At 38.1% G+C, this 22,911-nt stretch overlaps 1 long non-coding RNA gene across 1 annotated transcript; it reads right to left on the reverse strand.

Annotated features, from left to right (window-relative positions):
- Positions 1-300: 300 nt before the first annotated feature.
- On the reverse strand, positions 301-21,314 carry LOC141584046 (uncharacterized). Its single transcript, XR_012516960.1, has 3 exons — positions 20,970-21,314; positions 18,836-18,900; positions 301-325 (listed from the first exon to the last, which is right to left on the reverse strand). It is a non-coding gene; the product is annotated as an uncharacterized LOC141584046 (long non-coding RNA).
- Between the last annotated feature and the right edge of the window lie 1,597 nt (positions 21,315-22,911).

Below are 22,911 nucleotides of genomic sequence, written 5' to 3' on the forward strand. Positions count from 1 at the left end.
CTAATCTTTTTTCTTCTTATATTTAGTTGAATGAACACATATGCACACACAAGCCACAGAACAAAAAACGAAGTTATCCTCACACAGAGGATAGAAAGCCAATCAAATTTGAACACACAGCAAGATGATAGGGAGGGAAAAGTACACAGTAGCCATAAAGAACTTTCTTTTTTTTTTTCTTCCTTTACCTTCATGACTGTCATCCGGAGTAGTGTAGATGGAAGCCAGGGTAAATAAGGAAAAGATAACAAAAGCCAATAAAATGAATGCCATTTCCAGGTTGGTAAAGGGAAACTCCATGAGCCACCACCAAATATTTCTCCTCCTACAATAGAAATAAAACACTGGCTCAGCATACTCTAATCCAGAGAAAGCTTGTTCAGCAGCAATGTGTTTTAGAATTAAACACGTGTGAGATTTACTAAAGCTTGTTAAAATACTTCCGTGTACCTGGAACAATGTATTTGGCACAGGCCAGAGTGAAATGTGTTCTCATTGTTTAGAAATTTAGCACATAATTTCACTGTGTAGATTGTAAGAGAACCTAGAAGTCTGAATGGCAGAGTCAATTTACGTTTACGCAGCTTTGTGAGTTTTTTGATACAACTCTGGGAAAAAAGGTAAGGGATGATGACATACAATGAGCATTTAACAGGGACCAGGCATTTGAAAGAGGTTGAACTATTACCTCCTTTAATCCTCATAATAACTCTGTAAGTGAGGTACCAGCATTGTCTCCATTCCATAAATGAAGAAACTGAAGCCTTAAGATGTAACTCACCTTAAGTTATAATAGTATATGGCAGAGGTAAAATATCAACTCTGGTTGATGATTACAGAATGGTGGTTACAGAATCTCCTCACTCTTAATCAAGACACTGTAGTAACACTTTACTAACCAAATAACCAACCAACCAACCAACCAACCAGCCAGCCAACCAATCCCAATCCCACCGTAATGGTTAGAATCATGTTTTGCAAAAGTATGATGTGGGTTGATTGGCGAGGAGTGTTTACGGTAGGTCGTAGGAGAAGATACAGTGGGTGCAGCAAAAAATAATGGAAAGAATTTAATGTCAAGATGAGAGCTTGGTCTTTTTTCAAATGATATTAGAAGAGGAATATAAGGCCTTTCATAATACGAAGACATGGTGAAGCAGTATTTTGAGAATATCGATTGCATCTCCATGTACAGGAGAGAATGAAGGAAGAGAATGGTAATTGGGAAAAACTAAGGAGAGTTTCAGCTCTGTGTTAGGATTTTAGCAGCAGGAATGAAGAGGGAGGGATGAAGCTCAGAGCTGATCTGACGGAAGAGCAGATGGATCTTGGCAGCCTGTTGGCTATATGGGATGCAGAGGGTGCCCCAACATTAATTAAAGTGAAGAGAGGAAGAGAGGAGACAAAGATCACTGGGAAAAAGAGGCCCACAGAATCACGTGTGAAATCAGTGTTAGGAATACCAATTCCTCAAACTTCCTTGTGGTTAGTAGAAATGCAGATGCAATGGGGTTTCACCATGTTGCCCGGCTGGTCTCCCAACACCTAGGCTCAAGCGATCCTCTCACCTCAGCCTCCAGAAGTACTGGGATTATAGGCATGAGTCACCATGACCGGTTCCTTATTATATTTTTTAGTGTAGCCAGGAACATTCCTTGTAATTAAGTCTTCGTTGGGTGTATACTTTATTTCCATAGAATAAAGTCTTAAAATTAAAAAAAGAAAAGAAAGAAATGCAGATGCACTCTCACATATTCAGCCATTCGTCAGTATTTGGAAAATGAATTGATCCTGCTTATGCTTCTTCAGAGAATATAAAGAATATTAACTTTCCTAAAGCAGCACAGAGAATAAGGTGATTTTTACTGCCAGTTTTCTGTGAGGACTGTTTCCTGAAGAAAAAATAAAAATAAAAACAGAAAAGAAAAAATAAATTGTGCCATCTAGTGGTTTCTAAGTGCTACGGGTTTGAGATAGAAAGAAAGATGAATTGTCCAAACTCTCTAAAGATGTTTCATTATACGTATGTGGTACCCTGTGCTCATTCATGCAAAACCATTTCTCATATTCTCCAGTTTTGTCCTATGCCTAGAGTATCAATGGATTTTAAGGTAGCTGTTTCTGAGAGGAGGCAGCTGTTTGTTTTCTGAACACGTAGCTCATATGTGGTGAGTCTTCCTTCCTTCCCTCCCTCCCTCCTTCCTTCCTTCCTTCCTGCCTGCCTGCCTGCCTTCCTTTCTTCCTTCCTTCTTTATTTTATTTGTTTATTTATTTTTGAGACAAAGTCTTGCTCTGTTGCCCAGGCTGGAGAAGAATGGCATGATCACAATTGACTGCAGCCTTGGCCTTTTGGGCTCAAGCAATCCCCCGATTTCATCCTCCAGAGTAGCTGGGGCTACAGGCATGTGCCACCATGACCAGCTAATTTTTTGATTATTTTATTTTATTTTGGCAGAGACAAGGTCTCATTCTGTTGCCCAAGCTGGTCTCAAACTCCCGGGCTCAAGTGATCCACCCACCCTGTCTCCCACAGTGCTGGGATTACAGGCATAGCCACTGCGTTTGGCCTCCTGATGAGTTATTTCTAGCTCGCCATCTTAGATGCGGTCATTCTAGCCATCATAAATGCAAACTAATGGTCTTTGGATTTTCAGTAGAAATTGAAAGTTGGGGAAAAAGACATAGTGAGATAATTTGATATTGTCAGACATCTTAGACTATGGAACTTGGAACCCGACTACCTCCTTGTTGAGTGCCGAGGGCAAAGAGCCCTTGACCAGGCGCTCTCCACCGCCATGCCCTTAATTCCAGAAGAGGTGATTCCTATATAAATAAAACAACCAAAAGTTATTTTCTAAATGCAAAGATGATGTCACTGGTGCCTACACTGTTCCCCATTCTTGGGTGTCCTTGCGAGTGCTCTGAAGAACAATTGGTTGTATAACCAGCATTTCTCTCTGGGTTGTGTATCTGTAGTCTGTTCTCCGGAACACTTTCTCCATCTCAGCTGACTTGGTGCAAAAATATATTTCTTGTTCCCCACAGCTTCTCTAAGGGTTAGGACCAACTGCAATTATTATTTAGTAGCAGATTGTAGATAAATTATATTCATTTTTGCTTGATAAAAAATTAATCTTACTCCTTTTATGATATCATATACCCTATCGCATTTAAGCTTATCTAATCTTAGTTAAGTCACAGTCATTTATTAGCGACTAAAGTATGGTTATCTTGATATGTCATTATTTCTTAGATAATTCTAGGAAACAGATTAAATTTGGACATTACCTTCTCGATTTAAGGAGGGAAATGGGTCCTTAGACTATCCCAAGCCCACCATTCTGTATTCCTACTATCCTTCAACATTGAGAAGAAAATGATGTTTATAAATGTAAATCCGATCACACTCCTCTTCCACTTAACTTGCAAATGACTTCCCTTGGCATAAAATTCACACTCCCAGTTCTTCCCTATTAGGCCCCCATCACCTGCCCCACATTCTCTCTAACATTCTCTCAAAGTGTGCACGTGTCACACTTTGCACGCTCCCTCACTGACCTTGCTCGCGTTCCTGCCTCTGCTAAGCACATCCTCTCTTCCTCTTGCCTGAGAATCTCTTCCACATTCTTATTTGTCTACCTTCTTTGTGTTTTCTTTTCAGTTCAAGCACCACCTCACCACAGAGACCTTTCTTCGACTTCTAATCTAAACCAGGTTCTCAGCACTGTTTTATGTTCATCACAGTTATTATTCTCCATTGCATTTTGATGTTGTTGTTTCTTTGTCTGCCTTTCCCCATGAAATGAAGTTCTATGAATGCAGGCCGCTTTGTTTACCTCTGTGCCTGTAGGCTTAGAAAAATGACTGGCATATAGTACATTTTCCCGTAAGTATTCGCCGAGTGACCATAAACAAATAAAAAGTGGATGAAAGCAGCACAGAAGCAGGCAAGTTGATGCAAAAATGTGAATTTCATAGTTGTGAATGGAAACTCTGGATTGAAGACATACTCGAAAATCTCAGCGGCATCACATACTCTATGACTTGAGAAAATCCCACCCAGAGGATAAGAAGTATATTTTGAAAATGGCCTTAAGGTTGCCATAAAATTTGTGGTTGGGACTCACGTTTTTTCTTGCGGCTGTTATTGCCCTCACCGGGCCCGGGGCGGGGGATGTGTTTCCTTTCCTTTGTTGCTTTATTTTTCCGTCTAATGGTTGCCGACAGTGCTCACTGCCCTCTGTGTGCATCCATTCATTCTCCTGCGGCCCCCGTGAGTGCTGTGATGATTGCTTGGGGACAGCATGGAACAAGCTTTCCTTATTGAGTCTCCTTCCTAATGCAGATGCCGTGTGCATGCACCAAGGCCGAAGGGACTAGATAAAATGACTGCCTTCATCGAAAGAAAAATCCGCCAGGGTGAAAAATCAAGGGTTTATTTACAGGAAGTAAATATACTTTTCTGAGCCGTGGGAATTTAGTGCTTTGAATTCTTACAGCCTGCTACATCAGAAAACTATGGGCTGAAAAAAATTCTGTGAGATACCGCAGTGCCCACTCCCTGCTTGCCTTCAAAGACTTGGTGGGAAGTCTAAAGGCTCCAAACGAAAGCGCCTGCCATTTCTGTTGCTCGCTGGATTTATCTGCCTTTTTTTTTTTTTTTTTTCTCTGAGACAAAGTATCCCTTCTTCCTTAGAAAATTCTGAAGAAGACTCACCTGCTGCATTGAATGCTTATCTAATTTATTTATTTATTTATTTATTTTTTGAGACGGAGTTTCACTCTTCTTACCCCGACTGGAGTACAATGGCGCGATCTCGGCTCACCGCAACCTCCGCCTCCTGGGTTCAGGTAATTCTCCTGCCTCAGCCTCCCGAGTAGCTGGGATTACAGGCACGTGCCACCATGCCCAGCTAATTTTTTGTATTTTTAGTAGAGATGGGGTTTCACCATGTTGACCAGGATGGTCTCGATCTCTTGACCTCGTGATCCACCTGCCTTGGCCTCCCAAAGTGCTGGGATTACAGGCTTGAGCCACCGCGCCCGGCCTATGCTTATCTAATTTAAATAATCTGAAACCAGTGGTACTTTTTTATTCTGTTTTGTCTGTAGGAGGGTGGATGGCTATACAAGTGATTCTGTCATGGAGCAAATATTGTCTACAAAACAAAGCCTTGAACTATGCCTTCCATCTGTGATACACCGACAATGCTCATTAGCATCTGCATATGGTTTCTGAATTACGTTATGAACACTTATATAGGCAGAAAAACTTCTTATTTACTCCCTGATGCCAAGTACTTGCAAATCGCCCTTTGACAAATGATGTGTCCCATCTTCTGTCAGTGTTTTCCCTACTTGACATTTCATGTCTCTTTGATTGATTTTCTCAATCTTTCTTTTGCATGGATCCCCCATCATATTGCTTTCCTCTGTTTCTTAGGGCAAACCCCCATGTTTCAAGTCTTCTTCTGTTCAAACTGACAGAAAAAGCCATCCTGTCCCTGAGAACTTGCCTCCAAATAAATTTTCAGGTTTGGAAAGAAAGTCAAATATCACCCTATCCAGACACCATACAATTACTGAATTTTCCCTAAACTGTTTTGGTCAAATAGACGCCCAGCCTGAATTCCTCTAGTGAAGAGGAACTCACCGTCATTGGTGGTAATCTATTTAATCTCTGGATAATCCTGCTCTTTAGAAAACTCTATTTGAGCTAAAATCTGCTTCCTTATAATCATTACCATGTGGTTGCTAAATGCAGAACTAAACAGTTCTTTTATGAGAGGAGTCCTCAAATATTTGAAGACCAGGAATTTGTCATGTTACCTGGTTGTCTGGGTTTTCTTTCCTTTGCCTAGACAAAATATTTTTTATATGACATAATTTTGTGTCCTTTGTCCCTTTTGATTTCTCTCCTTTACTTCTAAATCTCTCTAAAGTAGAGTAACCAAGCTGAAGGCAATATTTTGAATTAGGTTGACTAGATTCCAATAAAGCAACATCACAGTTTGTTGTTGTTGTTGTTGTTGTTTTGACATGGAGTCTTGCTCTGTCTTTGGGTTGGAGTCCAGTGATGCAATCTCGGCTCACTGCAAACTTCGCCTCCCAGATTCAAGAGATTCTCCTGCCTCAGCCTCCCGAGTAGCTGGGACTACAGGCATGTGCCACCACACCCAGCTAATTTTTGTATTTTTAGTAGAGACAGGGTTTTACCATGTTGGTCAGGCTGGTCTCAAACTCCTGACCTCAGGTGATCCTCCTGCCTCAGCCTCCCAAAGTGCTAGGATTACAGGCATGAGCCACGGTGTCCAGCCACACCCACCACATTTTAACTCAATGTTCTGCCAATGGTCTGGTTGCCAGTCAGTCTTCATTAAAAATATATATATATTTACACATACATTTTATATATATAAAATTTCTTTAGTGATGAGGAATTCACTATTATTGAGGTCATGAATTTGCTACACTGAAAGTGAGTTCCTTGTTACTATAGGAATTCAGGCTGGGCATCTATTTGACCAAAACAGTTTGGGGGAAATTTAATAATTGTTAGTTTTCAATTTATTTAATATCACTTTCTGAGTTTCTAAAGAATGATTTAAAAATTACAGTTATTAATTTTTGTAATTATAAATAATATATTTTGAAGAATTTTAGAAATTAAAGAAATATATATATATATATATATATATATATATATATATATATAGCACTTCCTATCTACTAAATCTCTTATTTTTCCTTATCATCTCACAGAATGTTTGAAGATTCCTTTGGCTTTATGTCACCCACAAAGTGTATTTTCCCCCCAGTTTTATTGACGTATAATTGGCAAATAAAAATTGTATATAGTTAGGGTGCATAACTTGATGTTTTCATATAAACACACACCCACAAGGTTAACAAGCAGGTGTTCTATGTCTTTTTTTAAGTCTTTGGTAGAAACATTGCCTGAAACAAGGCTATCTCTTTTATAAGAACAAGCTAAATATGCTGTGATTGTTGAATTTGCTTAACCTATAGGCTTAGGAGACTCGTTTTTAGAGTTCTAGGGAGGATCACAATGAAGTAAAGAACTTTGAACAGTGCCTGGCATTTGGTGATGCTCAATCATGCAGTCATTGAGATTCATCCCCCTTTCTGTGTCTACTAGAAATTCTTACGTTTATTCACTGTTGCAGATTTATTCTTTAAAAAGTTTTTTTCTTTAGTTTTAGCCTGAATTTCTATTTGGTTCATTTGTAAAAATTCTGAGATTTAAAGTGTCTTTTAAAAAAATATTGTTCTCATCCTTCCTGATGCACACTTTGGTTTTCAGTTTATTATTTCTTTATTTATCATTTATTGATTTTGAGATGGAGTCTCACTTTGTTGCCCAGGCTGGAGTGCAATGGTGCCATCTCAGCTTACTGCAGTCTCCGCCTGCCAGGTTCAAGTGATTCTCCTGCCTCTGCCTCCCAAGTAGCTGTGATCACTGGCGTGTGCCATGGCACCCTGCTAATTTTTATTTTTATTTTTATTTTTTGGTATTTTTAGTACAGACAAGGTTTTGCCATGTTGGCCAGGCTGGTCTTGAACTCCTGACCTCAAGTAATCTGCCTGCTTCGGCCTTCCACAGTGCTAGGATTACAGGCGTGAGCCACCACGCCTGGCCAGATGTTGAATACTTTCAATCATTTGATTGAATTAAACATTTATTCAATCATCTTGGTTGAATTAGGTATTTGTTAAAATAGAAGAAGGCTTTACTTAGGACATTATACCTTATTCCTGATTCCTTGACTTTCCATTGATGTTAGGTATATCTCCAGTCTTTGAAATCCCTAAACTTTTGCAGGAATTATTCTGGTTTTGCCCATACTTGTTATCCATTTAAAGGAAGATATAGTTGTAGTCCCCTTTCAGTCGTAAGCTTCACATCCCAAAGTTCCTACTTAACGTTGCAAGGAGTTTCCCATTTCACAACCACTAAACCCTGCAGAGTGAGCTCTGTGTGAGCCTTGTGGGTGGTGGCATGTGGAGGGGTGGGGTGGCTCTCTCACATTTCTCCTCTCTCCTGCTGATGCTGGCTGAGCTAACAGGAGCTCTGGAAGTGGGACCCAACACAAAGCATAAGAGACCTTATTAAAGTGATAAGAGACCTTGTGAACAGGGTGCAGATTACCTGTTGCAAGCCAGGTGTAACTATAATAATTAGCTACTGGGCTGCTGGACAGTAGAATTGACCCAACTCTTTGCAACTACAGATTCTATTGCAGGCATGAAGGATTGATGGTGGCTTCTTTTGTAATGTGAATCAGTGTTGTAATTTCTATCTTGCTAGGTTTCAAAGAGCAGAAACTGTAACTACCCTGCCATGGTTCAAAGGTGATTTATGAATTTTTTTTATGATAATATGATGGCCCAGTAATAGAGTTAAGATGATTATGCAAAGAATAGAAATCAATTCAAGAAAATTATTCTATTTGTTTCCTAGAACTCTTAAATGAAATTGTTGATTTACTTCTTCATAGCAGAAAGAATAGTTCTCTGATCAAGTTAAGCTATGGCATAAAGATAAATTATTAGTAAATCCTGTGATTTTCTTTTAAATGAAAAATTGATACTCAAATACTACTGTATTTGAAAATACAGTTGGTTTCAAAATAGGAAGAATAACCAAGGTATTTAATCCTTTGGCCTAGAATGGCAATAAAAATTTATCACAGATGGGCAATTGGTTTTGAGAAAGTATGTAACATTCGTAAACTTCAAGAAATGTAAGAGATTTCGCTGGACAAAGATCTCCTGCATCCTTAGACTTGTGCATACTATTTCTCAAACTTAATGTGTTTAAAACATAATTCCTCCTTTATCTCATCCTTTTATTTCCATTTTCTTTTGACAGCAGCTTCATCTTCCTAGTTGCTTGGGATAAACTCCTTGAAGTCATCCTTGACGCCTTTCTTTCACAGTTCATATCCTTTTCTATCAAGAAATCCTATTGGCTTTATTTATTATTATTATTTTTTTGAGGTAGAGTCTCACTCTGTTACTCAGGTTGGAGTGTAGTGGTGGGATCCTGGCTCACTGCAACCTCTGCCTCTTAGGTTCAAGCGGTACTCCCATCTCAGCCTCCTGAAAAGTGGGATCACTATGTCTGGCTAATGTTTGCATTTTTTTTTTTTTTTTTTTTTGTAGAGTTAGGACTTCATCTTTGGCCAGGATGGTCTTGAAGCCCTGACCTCAAGTTATCCACCTGCCTCAGCCTCTCAAAGTGCCCTTGCTTTTCTTGTCTACTCTTAAGACAGCACTTTAAGATTGTAAGGTATACTGCATCACCTATCTGGTCAACACTCTATTATGGCACCTATTTCACTTAGGTTAAAAGCCAGCATCTTTGTAAATGGCCTGCTGGAAGACCCTAAATTATCTGGTCTGCACTTTGTCTCTGACTTTCTCTCCTACTTTCTTCCCCTTCACTGGCTTCACTGTAGGTGCACTATCTTCCTGACTTTTGCTCCTTCACTCCAGGCGTATTTCCACCAGAGGGCCTTTGTGCTGGCTACTGTCTTTGCCTGGAATGCTCTTCCTCTGGAGACCTGAATGGCTTACTCTCTTACCTCCTTCAAGCCTTTGCTCAGATGTGTTACTTTCTCAGTGTGGTCTACTCTAACCATCATATTTAAAGTTGGAACTCCCCCAGTCTTGTTAGCCTGCTTTGTTATCTTTTTGCAAAGCAATTAGCACCTTCAAGTCTTTACTTATTTATTATATTTACTGCTTAGTATAATAGAATTTAAGCTTCACGAGGATGAGGATTTTTGTGTGTTTTGTTTGCTGAGCCTAGAACGGTGCTTGGAGTAGGAGCTCAATTAGTATTCAGTGAATGAATATGATTCAGTGAATGAATGAATGAATGAATGGAGAATGAATGAAGATATAACGAAGTGGATATAGATTTGCCTGGTGGAATGATTTCTCATTGATAGGGATAACTATAGGTCATTATAAAACTAAATTTGATAGGGAGTTTAGTTGAATGAAAAAAGCTTGTCCATTAGTATCAAACCTGACTCTAGCCCCTGGCACTTACAAATATAGTTTTTGTATTTTTGACATAAGAATATTAATAACTATTCTTAGGGTTGTTGTGAAGATTAAATTAATTAACATATGTAACATACCAAATATAGTAAACGATACATTGTAGGACCTCAAAAAATGATAGCTAGTTTTATTAGGAGTCTCCTTTTCCATGGAAAGATTATGAGGAGCTCTCCCAAGATGAGTGCATTCTATCAAACACTTAAGAAAAAAAAAAAAAAAACTTACATAAAATCAGAAAATAGAGGCAGAGGAAATAATTCCTAATAATTTTATGAGGCCTGCATTAGTTCTGATATCCAAATCTGGCAGACATTACAAAAACAATCACAAAAATAAATTGCAGACTAATATTCTTAATGTACATAAACACAAAAATCCTAGTAAGATGATAGCAAATGAAATCCAGCAATATGCATAAAAGGATACTATCGTGAGTAAGTAAGGATTGGCTTAAGGTTGGCTTAACATTCGGAATTCAATCACTGTAATGTTCCCTATTAACAGAATAAAGAAGGAAAACTACATATATGATCATTTCCATAAATACTGACAAGGCATTTAAAAAAATGAACACTCTTCATGCTAAAAAATACCCAGCAAGTTAGGGATAAGCATGATCTTCCTCAATCTGATAAAGGGCATCTGTGAAAAATCTAGAGCTAACACTATACTTAAGGTGAACTACTGATCCTTTCCTCCTAAGCAACGATATTTACTTCAATCATATATATTCAACTTATACTGAAGGCGTTAGCCAATGCAATAATGTTAGAATTTTAAAGCCTAAATGTTAAAATTTAAAAGCCTTAAGATTACAACTTAATAAATAAAATGAACTCTATTTTTAGATGATGTGATTGTTTATATAAAAAATCCTAAGAATTTTATAAGGTAACTATTAGAATTTAGTAACATCTTAGGATACAAGGTCAATATTCAAAACCAAATTGCATTTCTATATATTGGCTTCAATAATTGCAAAATAAGAAAGAAAAATTATATTTTAAATAGAATTCAATAATTTAGAAATAAATTAACAAAAAATACCAAAGATATATACACTTAAAACTACAAAACACTACTGAGATAAATAAAATCTGATCTAAATAAGTTGAGAGATGTACCATGTTTATGTATTGGAAGACTCAATATTGTTAAGCTGCTAGATTAACCTATAAATCCAAAGCTGATTCTAAACTTTCTGAGGAAATGCAAAGATTACATCCAAACTTTTGAGAAAGAACAAAGTAAGAGGACTCATACTACCTGACTTCAAGACTTAATGTAAATGTATAGTAATCAAAAGAATGTAATATTTGCATAGGTGGTGACAGATGAGTGGTGACAGTAGTGGTACTAAATAAAGAATTTAGAATTAAGATCCACCCTTTATGACATTTGATTTCCTACAAAGACTCAAAAACAAATCAGTAATGAAAAGAAAATGTCTTTTTGAAAACAGTGGTGGAACGATAAGATATTTATAAGAAAAAAAAAAAACTCCACTTCTGTTTCAGCAACATATAAAAAATAAATTCAACATAGTCTTAGAACTGAATGTAAAAGCTAAAACAATAGATTTCTAGAAAAAAGCATAGTGAAGTATCTTTACAACTTAGTGGTTAAAAAAAAAGACTTTTTAGGATGGGACATTAAAATTAATAACCAAACAAAAATTTGTAATTAGACTTTTCATCAGAGCCTAAAGCTAGTGTTCCTCAAAACACAACATTAAGAAAATAGGTGGGCAAGGGTCAGATTGGGGGAGAATATTAACAAAATGCATATTTGACAAAGAACCTGTATCAGCAATATGTACTCATGAAAACTCCTCCAACTCAGTAACAAAAGACAATCCAAATTTTAAAAAATGGGCCAAATATTTGAATAGACATTTCACAAAGGAACATATGCAAATGACCAATCAACCTATGAGAAAATACTAGACGACATTCATCATCAGATAAATGCAAATCAAATCACAATGAGATAGCATTACCTAACCACCAGCATAGCTAAAATTAAAATTAAAACTCCAAGATTGGTGAAGATGTGCAGTAACTGAAATGCTCATACAATGTTAGGGTGTAAAAATGATACAATTCCTTTGAAAACGTCTCTGGCAGTGTTGTATATAATGAACTATAACTACAGTATGACCTAGCAGTTCCACTGCCAGGTATTTACACAAGAGACTGAAAACATGTTCAGAGAAATACTTGTCCCTCATAGCAGGCTGATTCATAATAGCCAGGAACTGGACAAAACTCAGGTGTTCATTGATAAGAGAATGAATACACAAACTACATGTTTATATGATGGAATCCTACTCAACAGTAAAAAAGGAATGATTTTGTGATACATACAAAAACACAAATGAATCTAAAGAAAACATGAAGTATGCATACTGTGTAGAGAAGACGAACACTGCTTACATCTGTAGACAGGCAGGAACTGATTGGATAGAGGAAGAAAAGAGCATTCTAGATCTGGAGAGATGTTGATATTCTCTCCATATTTTTATTTATTTATTTATATTATTATTACTTTTACAAGTTTCGTTTTTTAAAAAAAAAATTACTGGGGCAGCTGGCAGGGTGGCCGAATAGGAACAGCTCTGGTCTGGAGCTCCCAGTGAGATCAATGCAGAAGGTGGGTGATTTCTGCCTTTCCAACTGAGGTACCCAGCTCATCACATTGGGACTGGTTAGACAGTGGGTGCAGCCCACTGGTGGCAAGCTGAAGCAGGGTGGGGCATCACCTTAATGGGGAGGGAAAGGAGTCGGAGAACTCCCTTTTCTAGCCAAGGGAAGTCATGAGGAAAGGTGCATTCTGGCCCAGATACTACACTTTTCCCATGGTCTTTGCAACTCACAGAATAGGAGATTCCCTTGGTGCCTACGCCACCAGGGCCCTGGATTTCAAGCACAAAACTGGGGGGCCATTTGGGCAGTCACCGAGCTAGCTGCAGGAGTTTCATTTCATACCCCAGTGGTGCCTGGAATGCCAGTGAGACAGAACCATTCACTCCCCTTGAAAGGGTGGTGAGGCCAGGGAGTCAAGTGGTTGTGCTCAGCAGATCCCACCCCAGCAGTCTGCCACTACTGAGGCTCGAGTAGGCGGTTTTCCCCTCACAGTGTAAACAAAACCACCAGGAAGTTCAAACTGCCCACTGCAGCTCAGCAAAGCCGCTGTAGCCAGACTGCCGCTCTAGATTTCTCTTCTCTGGGCAGGGCATCTCAGAAAGAAATGCAGCAGACCCAGTCAAGGACTTATAGATAAAACTCCCATCTCCCTGGGACAGAGCACCTGGGGGAAGGGGTGGCTGAGGGCACAACTTCAGCAGACTTAAAAGTTCCTGCTTGCTGGCTCTGAAGAGGGCAGCAGATCTCCCAGCACAGTGCTCCAGCTCTGTTGAGGGACAGACTGCCTCCTCAGGTGGGTCCCTGACACCTGTGCCTCCTGATTGGGAGAGATATCCCAGCAAGGGTCGACAGATACCTAATACAGTAGAGCTCTGGCTGGCATCTGATGGTTGCCCCTCTGGGACAAAGTTTCCAGAGGAAGGAATAAGCAGCAATCTTTGCTGTCCTGCAGCCTCCACTGGTGATAGCCAGGCAAACAAGGTCTGGAGTGGACCTCCAGCAAACTCCAGCAGACCCAGCAGATCTGCAGCAGAGGGGCCCGTTAGAAGGAAAACTAACAAGGCTAGGTGTGGTGGCTCATGCCTGTAATCCCAGCACTTTGGGAGGTCATGGCAGGAAGATAATGAGGTCAAGAGATTGAGACCATCCTTGCTAACATGGTGAAACCCCATCTCTACTAAAAATACACACACACACACACACACACACACACACACACACATACACTAGCTCAGTGTGGTGATGCATGCCTGTAATCCCAGCTACTCAGGAGGCTGAGGCAGGAGAATCACTTGAACCCAGGAGGTGGAGGTTGCAATGAGCCAGGATTGCATCACTGCATTCCAGCATTCCAGCCTGGGTGACAGAGTGAGACTCCGTTAAAAAAAATAATAATAATAACTTAACAAAATAAAGCATGAAGACAAGATTAGAGAAAAAATAATAAAAAGCAAAAGCCTCCAAGAAATATGGGACTATGTGAAAAGACCAAATCTACGTTTGATTGATGTACCTGAAAATGATGGGGAGAATGGAATCAGGTTGGGAAACACTCTTCAGGATACTATCAGGGAGGACTTCCTAACCTAGCAAGACAAGTCAACATTCAAAATCAGAAAATACAGAGAACACCACAAAGATACTCCTTGAGAAGAGTAGCCCCAAGGCACATAATCGTCAGATTCGCCAAGGTTAAAATGAAGGAAAAAATGTTAAGGGCAGCCAGAGAGAAAGGTCAGGTAACCACAAAGGGAAGCTCATTAGATTAACAGCAGATCTCTCTGCAGAAACCCTATAAGCCAGAAGACAATGGGGGCTGATATTCAATATTTTTAAGGAAAAGAATTTTCAACCCAGAATTTCACATCCAGCCAAACTAAGCTTCATAAGTGAAGGAGAAATAAAATCCTTTATAGGGCCGGGCGCAGTGGCTCAAGCCTGTAATTCCAGCACTTTGGGAGGCTGAGGCGGGTGGATCATGAGGTCGAGAGATCGAGACCATCCTGGTCAACATGGTGAAACCCCGTCTCTACTAAAAATACAAAAAATTAGCTGGGCATGGTGGCGCGTGCCTTTAATCACGGCTACTCAGGAGGCTGAGGCAGGAGGATTGCTTGAACCCAGGAGGCGGAGGTTGCGGTGAGCCGAGATCGCGCCATTGCACTCCAGCCTGGGTAACAAGAGCGAAACTCCATCTCAAAAAAAAAAAAAAAAAAAAAAAATCCTTTATAGACAAGCAAATGCTGAGAGATTTTGTCACCACCAGGGCCACCTTATAAGCGCTCCTGAAGGAGGCACTAAATGTGGAAAGGAACAACCAGTACCAGCCACTCCAAAAACGTACCAAATGGTAACGACCATCAACACCATGAAGCAACTGTATCAACGAATGGGCAAAATAACCAGCTAGCATCATAATGACAGGATCAAATTCACAGAAACAATATTAACCTTAAATGTAAACAGGCTAAATTCCCCAATTAAAGACACAGACCGGCAAATCAGATAAGGAGTAAAGATCCCTTGCTGTGCTGTATTCAAGAGATCCATCTCATGTGCAAGGACACACAGAGGCTCAAAATAAAGGGATGGAGAAATATTTACCAAGTAATTGGAAAGCAAACAAAACAAAACAAAACAAAACAAAACAAAACAAAACAAAAAAAACAAAAAAAAAAAAAACAAACCAGGAGTTGCAATCCTAGTCTCTGATACTTTAAACTAACAAAGATCAAAAGAGACAAAGAAGGGCATTACATAATAGTAAAAGAATCAATGCATCAAGAAGAGCTAACTATCCTAAATATGTATGCACCCAATGCAGGAGCACTGAGATACATAAAGCAAGTTCTTAGAGACCTACAGAGAGACTTAGACTCCCACACAATAATAGTGAAAGACTTTAACACCCCACGTTCAATAACAGACAGATCAATGACACAGAAAATTAGCAAGGATATTCAAGACTTGAACTCAACTCTGGACCCAGGGAACCTAATGAACATCTACAGAGCTCTCCACCACAAATCAACAGAATATATACTCTTCTCAGCACCACATCACACTTATTCTAAAGTCAACCACATAACTGGAAGCAAAACACTCCTCAGCAAATCCAAAAGTATGAAAATCATAACAGTCTCTAAGACCCCAGTACAATCAAATTAGAACTCAGGATCAAGAAACTCACTCAACACCACACAACTACATGGAAACTGAACAATCTGCTCCTGAATGACTACTGGGTAAATAACAAAATTAAGGCAGAAATAAAGAAGTTCTTTGAAACCAATGAGAACAAAGAGACAATGTACCAGAATCTCTAGGACACAGTTAAAGCACTGTGTATAGGGAAATTTATAGCACTAAACGCCCACAGAAGAAAGTGGAAAAGATCTAAAATTGACACCCTAATGTAACAATTAGAAGAACTAGAGAAGCTAAAGCAAACAAATTCAAAAGCTAGCAGAAGACAAGAAATAACCAATATCAGAGCAGAACTAAAGGAGATAGAGACGTGAAAAACCCTTTGAAAAAAAAATCAGTGAATCCAGGACCTGGTTTTTTGAAAAGATTAACAAAATAGATAGACTGCTGGCCAGACTAATAAACAAGAAAATAGAGAATAATCAAATAGACACAATCATAAATGATAAAGGGGATATCACCACTGATTCCACAGAAATACAAAGCAGCAGGAGAGAATACTATAAACATCTCTACACAAATAAACTAGAAAACCTAGAAGAAATAGACAAATTCCTGGACACACACACCCTCCTAAGACTAAACCAGGAAGAAGTCAAATCCATGAATAGACTAATAAGAAGTCCTGAAATTAAGGCAGTAATTAATAGCCTACCTACCAAAAAAAAAAAAAAAGCCCAGAACTGGAGAGATTCACAGCTAAATTCTACCGGAGGTACAAAGAGGAGATGATCCCATTCTTTCTGAGACTGTTCCAAACAATAAAAGAAGAGGAACTCCTCCCTAACTCATTTTATGATGCCAGAATCATCCTGATACCAAAACCTGGCAGAGACAGCAACAACAACAAAATTTCAGGCAAGTCTTCCTGCTGAACATTGATGTAAAAACCCTCAATAAAATACTGGCAACCTGAATCCAGCAGCACATCAAAAAGCTTATTCATCACCATCAAGTTGGCTTCATCCCTGGGATGCAAGGTTGGTTCAACATATGCAAAGCAATAAATGTAATCCATTACATAAACAGAACCAGTGACAAAAGCCACATGACTATCTCAATAAATGCAGAAAAGGCCTTTGATAAAATTCAACACCCCTTCATGCTAAAAACTCTCAGTAAACTAGGTATTGATGGAACGTATCTCAAAATAACAAGAGTTATTTATGACAAACCCATAGCCAATATCATACTGAATGGTCAACAGCTGGAAGCATTCCCTTTGAAAACAGGCACTGGACAAGGATGCCCTCTCTCACCACTCCTATTCAATATAGTATTGGAAGTTCTGGCCAGGGCAATCAGGCAACAAAAAGAAATAAAGGATATTCAAATAGAATGAGAGGAAGTGAAATTGTCTCTATTTGCAGATGAAATGATTGTATTTTTAGAAAACCTCAGCCCCAAATCTCCTTAGCGTGATAGGCAACTTCAGCGAAGTCTCAGGATACAAAATCAATGTGCAAAAATCACAAGCATTCCTATACAACAGGTGTCCCCAAACTATGCCCCACGGGCCACATGCGGCCCCCTGAGGCCATTTATCCAGCCCCCTGCCGCACTTCAGGAAGGGGCACCTCTTTAATTGGTTGTTAGTGAGAGGAGCACAGTATGTGGCAGCCCTCCAATGGTCTGAGGGACAGTGAACTGGCCCCCTGTGTAAAAAGTTCGGGGACGCCTGCTATACACCAATAAAACACAGAGAGCCAAATCATGAGTGAATTCCCATTCATAATTGTTACAAAGAGAATAAAGTACATAGGAATACAACTCACAAGGGATGTGAAGGACATCTTCAAGGAGAACTACAAACCACTGCTTCACAAAATAAGAGAGGACACAAACAAGTGGAAAAACATTCCATCCTCATGAATAGGAAGAATCTATATCATAGAAATGGCTATAGTGCCCAAAGTAATTTATAGATTCCATGCTATTCCTATCAAGCTACCATTGACTTTCTTCACAGAGTTATAAAACCCACTTAAAATTTCATATGGAACCAAAAAATAGCCTGTATAACCAAGAAAATCCTAAACAAAACAAACAAAGCTGGAGGCATCATACTATCTGACTTCAAACTATACTACAAGGCTACAGTAACCAAAACAGCATGGTACTTGTACCAAAACAGATATCTATATCTATCTATCTATCTAAATAGATAGATATACCAGTGGAACAGAACAGAGGCCTCAGAAATAATGCCACACAGCTACAACCATCTAATCTTTGAAAAACCTGACAAAAGTAAGTAATGGAGAAAGGATTCCCTATTTAATAAACAGTGTTAGGAAAACTGGCTACCCATAGACAGAAAACTGAAATTGGATTGTTTCCTTACACCTTATACAAAAATTAGATGGATTAAAGACTTAAACATAAGACCTAAAATCATTAAAGACCCTAGAAGGAAACCTAGGCAATACCATTCAGGACATAGGCATAGGCAAAGACTTCATGACTAAAACACCTAAAGCAAAAACCAAAATTGACAAATGGGATCTAATTAAACTAAAGAGCTTTTGCACAGAAAAAGAAACTATCATAAGAGTGAACAGGTAACCTACAGAATGGGAGAAAATTTTTGCAATTTATTCATCTGGCAAAGGGCTAATATCCAGAATCTACAAGGAACTTAAACAAATTTACAAGAAAAAAAAAACCATCAAAAAGTGGGTGAAGGATATGAACAGACACTTCTCAAAAGAAGATATTAATGTGGCCAACAAACATATGAAAAAAAGGTCTTCATCACTGGTCATTAGAGAAACGCAAATCAAAACCACAATGAGATACCATCTCATGGCAGAGTGGCAATCATTAAAGTCAGGAAAAAACAGATCCTGGAAGGAATGTGGAATAGGAAGAAATAGGAATGCTTTTACCATGTTGATGGGAGTGTAAATCAGTTCAAACCTTGTGGAAGACGGTGTGGTGATTCCTCAAGGACCTAAAATCAGAAATACCATTTGACCCAGCAATCCCATTACTGCGTATGTACCCAAAGGATTATAAATCATTCTATTATAAAGACATATGCACATGTATGTTTACTGCAGCACTATTCACAGTAGCAAAGACTTGGAACTAACCCAAATGTCCATCAAAGACAGACTGGATAAAGAAAAGGTGGCAGATATACATCATGGAATACTATGCAGCCATAAAAAGGATGAGTTCATGTCCTTTGTAGGGACATGAATGAAGCTGGAAACCATCATTCTCAGCAAACTAACACAGGAACAGAAAACCAAACACCACATGTTCTCACTGATAAGCGAGAATTGAACAATAAGAACACATGGATACAGGGAAGGGAACATCACACACCAGGGATTGTTGGGGGTTGGGAGCTATGGGAGGGATAACATTAGGAGAAATACCTAATGTAGATGACAGGTTGATGGGTTCAGCAAATCACCATGGCATGTGTATACTTATGTAACAAACCTTCACATTCTGCACATGTACCCCAGAATGTAAAATATAATAATAACAAATTTAACTTCTGGGATACATGTGCAGAGATGTTTCTGTATCTTGACAGGGGTTTGGATTACATAGATGTATACATTTATCAAAATTCATTGAATCATAACACTAAAGATTTGTGCATTTCATTGTAATTGAATTTTATCTCAAGTAAGTAGTTAAATAAGTATTGACTTCCAGTTAATGATATGCATTCCTAAATGTTTAGGGGTAAAGTTTACTAAGGTTTTCAATTTTAAAATGTATCATAAAAATAAAGATGATGAATCAGTGGATGTACAGACAGATAGATATTGGATAATATGTAAAGAAGTCAATATAGCAAAATGTTAATTATACAATCTACATGGAAGGCATTTGGGTGTTCATGATATAATTGTTTCAATTTTTCTCTATGTTTGAACAATTTTCATAACTAAGTGTTGGGAACTAAAAAGCTTTGCTACTACTACATTTCAAATAATTTTTAAAATTGTTATTGATATAATTGCTATTCTCTGTCTCACCAGAGACTGGTGTGAGACTGAGTGTGTTTTCTATATTTTATCATATGGGACAAAAGGCGAATCAGTAACATCAGTTTGATTCAATTTCAATTTTCAAGGCCTATCCCATAACATTTCAGCTCAAATTTGCAGGTTGAACATCTAGAACAAAATAATGCTGGCCACAGATTACTTTTTTTTTTTTTTTTTTTTGAGACAGAGTCTTCCTGTATAGCCCAGACTGGAGTGCAGTGGTGCGATCCTGGCTCACTGCAACTTCTGCCTCCCGGTTTTAAATGATTCTCCTGCCTCAGCCTCCCAAGTAGCTGGGCTTACAGGGCATGCACCATCATGCCCAGGTAATTTTTGCATTTTTTGTAAAGATGGCATTTCACCACATTGACCAGACTGCTTTTGAACGCCTGACCTCAAGTGATCTGTCCTCGTTGACCTTCCAAAGTATTGGGATTACAGGTATGAACCTCCACTCGAGGCCATGGCTACAGATTTCTATCATCAGATTTATGTTATTAAAAGGCTTTAGAAATGCTCAGGAAGAAATATCGTCATTTATCTGCTTTTAACTTAAAATAAATCATTATTTAACTAAGTCCCTTGAAACTATTTCCTTTGAAATTATTTCTTGCTTTTACCAAAATATGTTACTATCTTTTCAGCAGTAGAAAAGTACAAGAACGGAGGGAAATTTTACGATTTAATTTAATTTGGTTGATTCTACATTGGAATGAAATAAAAATACATATCTTCTGGCTTTGTAGGGTAAAAAAGTAGGGCAATAAACCAAACATAGCAAAAGAGAAGAAAAGTATTCTGAGGGGGAGTTGTTCTACAAAATGGAAATTTTTCCTTCCCCTTTTAGTCATTTTTTTTTACAGTTAAAAAAAAAAAATCTCCAAGAAAGAACAATAAGTGAAATTTCTTAGCTGTGGCCGTTAAATATTACATTTCCAGTCCATATGAATTAACAAAAAAGAGTTTTATTTTGAGATAAATAAAATATGTGGATTTCATAAAAACTTACCAGCAGCATTCCTGTCCCTGAGAGTGGCTAGGAAGGAACCCGTGAGTCCGATTCAAACAGAGTCTTCAGTGTCTTGGGGTCTGGCTGAATGGCCTTGTCTGTTAATAAACATTTTCACTGAACGCTACCAGGCCATGAAGACGTAGGCACTTCCTGATGCCACTTCTTTAACCAAAGTTTACTAATCTCTTAGCTGGAATTTTAATCAGGACTTAACCAAGGAGAATCTGTACCTCTAAAAAAGAAAATCTTCCCTTATGAAAGATCAAGAAGGAAACAGGAAACTATAATGAAATGTAGTTATTGACTTTTTCTATCACCCAACCATCTGTAAATAACACTACTATACGCAGCTCTGGGCAAGCAAAGACTGTACTTTGGCTGACACACGAGACATTCAACAGGTGGTTTACAGGAGTGACGTGTCTGAACACAGGTCAACTTCTACAGTATTCTTCAACGTCTTTAATGATAACAGGCAGGCACAATACATGAGAGTTTGGTAAACAATTAACTTTTCAACCACAGTTTACCTTGGGACTTTACAGCTACTTGTCAGCTTTTGTCTTGGTTTTTATTGTTGTATATTAAGTGGCCCTTTGCTGTTTACTCTACAGTAAGGATATCTTATTCCCTTGCTTTATTCTTATTATTTTTATATTTATATTTTATATTCTACTTTCAGTTCATCTGGGAAAAATACAAAGGGAAGTGGTGAACTCTCAGTAATGGTAAGGATGAGGGCTGAGGTTTTATTCTAAGATATAAACCCTTTAAATAATTATGAGGACTTGTTCTTTCAAATGCCATATTAAAATGTTTTTCCCTGTGCTAGACTTGGTTGCTTTTATTTTAATATGAAAATATTATTAAATGTAAGTTAAAAAAAAAAAAAATTTAAGTTAACATAAACCACTAGATGGTGCTGTCATCCCAAAGAAATAAAATACATTTTTTTTTTTTTTTTTTTTTTTTCCTAAAAACAATTGGCCATCTAAGGAAAAAAAAATCCAATTACTATTGAACTGTATAAAGCAAAAAAAGTAAAAGCTAGGCTTCCAAGCTCTGTGTCTCAAAAATAGTAACTCATAATTGAGATTTTTTTCTCCTCACTTATTTTATCTACACTGTGTGTGTGTGTACGCTCTTTATAAAAAGTATCTAATACTGTACATTGCTATTTTGAAACTTGTTTTTCTAAAAACCTAATATATGATGGAGTTCTTTCCATGTCAGTACATATACATTGATTTCATTCTTCAATAAAATTTGGTTAATAAATTATTTTAAATGATCTGAATGTATAAAGTGTGCTGTAATTTATTTGATCGCTAACGGTAGATATTTAGGTTGAATCTGGGTTTTTGCTTGTACAAACAATAATGCAGAAACCATCTCTGTACATTTATTATAGTGCACTGGCTAAGGAAGTCTCTGTTGGAAATTATTTTCTTTCAGAACTTTAAAGGCATGATCTTCTATTGATTAAAGCGGCAGCATTGCTGTTGAGTGGTTAAATATGCAATTTGGAATTCTGATCCCACTCAAATCCTTTGGATTTGATCTGTTCTCTTTGTATTCACATCCCTCCTCTCCTTTTCCACTTTAAGAATTGTTTATTCACCCCTGTGGCTCTTAACCGTCTTAAGGAGAGTCCCCAGCGCCATTCTTTTTCCCCAAACACTGTTTTGGGCCTCCAGTGAACCCTGTTAGTCTGAAAACTTAGTTCCTTCCAGTCCAGAAAATGTCCTTTTATTAGTTCTTTGATAGCTTCTTCCCTTCTGTATTCTATTTTCTCTTTCAATAAGTCCTATTATCCAGATCATCTACCTCCTAGAGTCTCTATTTTCAAAAAATATTTTTCCCTTTTATTTTTTCTCTTTGTCTTTTCTTTCTACTCCTGCATTGTATCCTTGTTTGTCAACCCTTCAAATGGCTTTTT

Source organism: Saimiri boliviensis, chromosome 3 (assembly GCF_048565385.1).
Source record: "Saimiri boliviensis isolate mSaiBol1 chromosome 3, mSaiBol1.pri, whole genome shotgun sequence".
Classification (NCBI taxonomy): domain Eukaryota; kingdom Metazoa; phylum Chordata; class Mammalia; order Primates; family Cebidae; genus Saimiri; species Saimiri boliviensis.